The sequence below is a fragment of the Phoca vitulina genome, unplaced genomic scaffold, assembly GCF_004348235.1.
Source record: "Phoca vitulina isolate PV1807 unplaced genomic scaffold, GSC_HSeal_1.0 scaffold32, whole genome shotgun sequence".
Taxonomy (NCBI): Eukaryota; Metazoa; Chordata; class Mammalia; order Carnivora; family Phocidae; genus Phoca; species Phoca vitulina.
Window position 1 is genome coordinate 18,021,872 of NW_022589735.1, and position 4,341 is coordinate 18,026,212.

General features: G+C 39.5%; 1 non-coding gene across 1 annotated transcript; it reads right to left on the minus strand.

Annotated features, from left to right (window-relative positions):
- Positions 1-288: 288 nt before the first annotated feature.
- LOC116645349 lies at positions 289-389 on the minus strand. Its single transcript, XR_004301948.1, has one exon. It is a non-coding gene; the product is annotated as a small nucleolar RNA U13 (small nucleolar RNA).
- Between the last annotated feature and the right edge of the window lie 3,952 nt (positions 390-4,341).

A 4,341-nucleotide genomic window follows, 5' to 3' on the forward strand; every position in this document is an offset into this window, starting at 1 on the left:
ATTATTTTAATAGATATGTAAATTATCTTAGTAACCTCTACCTAGAAAAGTCAATATTCTGGAGACCACATTGGAAAATAGCAGGTCCACCCTCACAGGCTTTGATATTAACAAAGTTAAAGTCTGGGTGTTGCACTTGTTACAAGTCTATACATAGAGATAGCAATTGGGACTGGCAACAGAGAAGTTCTTCCCTGCCTATCTCCACTTGAATTGTTTCATGAGACAACGTTCTGCTTAGAGTACTGATACTAAAGTGGATATGCTACACATTTTTTTTTTCCCCCACATCATACAAGTAATGTGCCGAGGTCATAACAAGGTTTCAGGAAGACACAAGTCACACAATGGCGTGAACACCCCATCACACTCATGAACAACAAAATGATCAATGATATGCTAAATATTTAGTCTCTAGATTTTCTAAATTTGGTACCTGCACCATCACTAGAAAGCTGTATTCCAAGCCTCCGTAGAGCTGGTTTTACCCAACTTTTCCCGAAGGCTTAAGCGGGCCTTAGGTCTTTACAGAGGCCTGCAGCAGCACTTGGGCAGCGGCAGACTGACCATGAACTTGACGAAGTTCAACCTACAGGGCCCCTCACTGGCACAGGCCCCTTCTGGGAGGGCCCCGAATACTGGCTTCATAAAGTCGATAATTTCGGCAAAATTTGCAAATATAAGATATTTTACTCTACACCCTGTTCGGAACACTGCCTGGGGCCATCTGCTTTCTCCTGTGACACGCTTCCCTTCTTGTTGTCTGATGGTTATCCGTATGGCTCCAAGAACGTTAGGTATCTCAGAGGAATTCGCATTGGCCGTACATTTATTTTGGATTTACGTTACGTGATGGCAGTGACTTTAGAGGAAAATTAGGCTATTCTTAGTCTCTCCTGGTCCTGCTACAAAGCTGCAGGGCCTGAAGTCATAACGTGACCAGCACTGGAAGAACAAGAGTCAGGAAAGAAACAAGGCTGGAAGTGCATAGAGGCATATCTAGTTCTTCAAATACACTTCCAATTACCATAGAGGTAAAACTGTTAAGGGGATTCTGCTCTCATCAGTGCTAAGTGCAGAGAGAACTTTCTGCCTGTCAACAGCAGACTGAGCAACGCGGTATAAGCAATTTAAAGAACCACCATACTTTCTTTTTTCTACTTTTTCTGGAAATAGAGGGAAACGGATTTATCAGGATTCCTGTCTCGGTAGGACACAAACCTGTATCATTCCTATAGACAGTGAGTCTGTGTGTGAAGTGCATATTTTATACATCCAAATGTTTCAGATTTTATCTTTGTGTATCTGACACCTTTTCTATTGCTGAAGTCTAGAACTTCCAGAGAAAATAGCAGGCAGATCATACCCAAAGCAGCAAATCCTGAAGAGGAAAAGAGAAATTTCTTAGATTTTTTTCAATAATCTGATAAAAGAAGAGGCACACATCATGTAATTACACTGGGAATATATTCAAGTTTCTGCTCTTTTGATTTAACAAATTTACTGACATTATCAAAAATAATAAAACTCATATGCCACCATAACCAAAATATCAAAGCATACTGGCTGATGTATGTTGTCAGTCAAAGGATTTTTTTAAAATTAGTTCTCCCAAGGGGCGCCTGGGTGGCTCAGTCGGTTAAGCGTCTGCCTTCGGCTCAGGTCATGACCCCAGGGTCCTGGGATCGAGCCCCACATCGGGCTCCCTGCTCAGCGGGAAGCCTGCTTCTCCCTCTCCCACTCCCCCTGCTCGTGTTCCCTCTCTCGCTGTGTCTCTCTCTGTCAAATAAATAAAATCTTAAAAATAAATAAATAAATAAAATTAGTTCTCCCAGGAAAACTTGAAATATAAATTCTCTGAAAATCTTATAGTTCATACATGGAAGAAATGGAGAGATTTCCCCAAATGTGGCAACAATTGCAAAAATTTATGTAATGTTATAGACAACTTATAAAGCTCAAATAAACTTCTTAAAACCATCTGTAATAATAAATTCTAATCAACCACACTATTTCCTCTATAATAAAATTGTCGCCTCAAAAGAGGTATTTATTCCTAGAGTATCCAGCCAACAGATGCAGAAAAAAAATTATTTTTTTAAAGATTTTATTTATTTATTTGAGAGAGAAAGAGAGAGACAGTGAGTGAGAAAGCACAAGCCAGGGGGAGGGGCAGAGAGAGGGAGAAACAGACTCCCCACTGAGCAGGGAGCCTGATCTGGGCTTGATCCCAGGACCTGGGAGATCATGACCTGAGCTGAAGGCAGAGGCTCAACCGACTGAGCCACCCAGGCACCCCCGGAAAAAAACAAAATTATTGAGTTACGGCAGGCTGTTAATAGTTTCTCAACTTTTAATAGTATTAATCTTTTGTGATTTACTTCACTCTAAAGAAATATTATCTTTTCTTCCTAATTTTGTATTTGTAATTTTCCATCCTGTTTCTTAAATGGGAGTCTCTAAGATAATGTAAGTTTCTGGCCTCATAAAACCTGGATCAGTTGTGTGTTTCAATGTGTTTTTCTGCCACTGTCGAAAATGACCACATAATTTATTTTCCAAACAAGGACACTTTTGAGAGTGTAAGTTTTATATAAATGATTACAGATTTTAAACTGGAAAAGCCCCTAACAAACCAGAAGTAGGTCATCCTACTTAAATAAAGACAGGATAAATTTCTGATGGATGGCACAGAGAGGGAAACATTGGTCTCTTCTGGGAAACTGGTATGATTCTTTGTTATTTATTTATTACAGCTATATCTCATTATGTTTTTTTTCTTTCTTTGATTTCCAGGAAACTTAGAGGGAAACTTTGTGCTCAATAACTGTAGATTTCTTTAGTTTAGGATTTTCTGGATGATACCTTAGCCTAATTTATTCCTCGTGCCTTACAATATAATTCTCTCCTTCCCTTTCCTAGCTTTTATTAAATAGTTACACATTTTTAAAAAATATTTTCTATTAAATACTGCCTCAAAGTATTTTTGGAAGTTAGTATTATATAAAGAAAATAGTTAATAATGACAGGGTTTTAGAATCATTTAGAATCGTAGCAATAGCTACCATTTATTAAACAGTGATTCTGGTCCAGTTCTTTTATGTAAATTAATTTTCTTTTGTTTTTTCCTTTGTGCCAATAATTTCTAGGTCTCATTAAATTCTACTATCAATCATTTATCAAATACGGCATACATTTTGATAAGGACCACTTTCTCAGAACATGAATTGTCAGCTTCATAATTATGAATCAGAATCTTTCTATTGTTGAATGGGGGGAATTTTCCATCCATACACACACACACACCTATACATACATACATAGATTCTGTTCTACATATGCATACATATGCTCATATATGTACACTGTTGTATGTGTATGTGTGTATGTGTGTGGCCTTGTTAAGTGTTTCTTCCCTGAAGACACACCATGCAGTCCTGACAATGCGGTGCTGCTGTGCAATTTGATTCAATTATCTGCTTGACATCTTGACTTTGATAAAGTCAGTGTAACTTTCACTGCTGAATAAAAAGACTGCATTCAGTCCTGACCATTCTGTGAGGCTCCCATTAAGTCAATGGAACCCTGTAGCCATGAAGAACAGTGGGGAGTCTCAGCAGCATGGCCAGCCCAGCAGCCCTGATTGATTTCCCCAACTAGGCAGGTACCTACCTACTCCTTAGTAACTGAAGCTGCTATCTTCAGTGAAACCTATCAACTTCTTTGATAGTGCCCATTATCTTTTCCAGATGCTGATCTTAATAGGGACTTAGAAATGATCTCAGTGAGGCAAGCCAAGCCACCAAGGACACCTGTGAACACTGTATTTCCAGCTTCGCATCTGGGGGGAACCTGTAGTCTGTGAAGACCACGTGGATATGGGCACATGTGCTGTGTGCTGGGGTGGAGTGGAAGAGGAAGCAGGTGCTGTTTCAGAATGTCAATCACACTGTCCAGTCCCTTTGTCTCTGGCAATAATGAGAACGCTGAGATTCAAGCGCATTCTGATAACCTTGATAGAGCATGTAACGACGAGGTAGAAGATACAGTGAAAGAGAAAACAGACTCTCAGTTGATGGGACTACTCCAGCAGGTGCACAGCGGGCCTGCTTTTGCTTCCCTTCACATCAGATCAAGGTTACACACTGATGGACATTTCTTGAGACCAGTCGACTTATTCTCTCTCACTATTCCTATTCAAGGTAAGAAACACAAACCAAAGATAAGAGGACTGAAATGAATGGGAAGGAAACACTGAGAGAGCATTAATATTCCTGTCCCTCTTTTAGCCTATTTAGTCCATTAACCATGATTAAAACAGAGCTTCTGTGAAGACTTTCC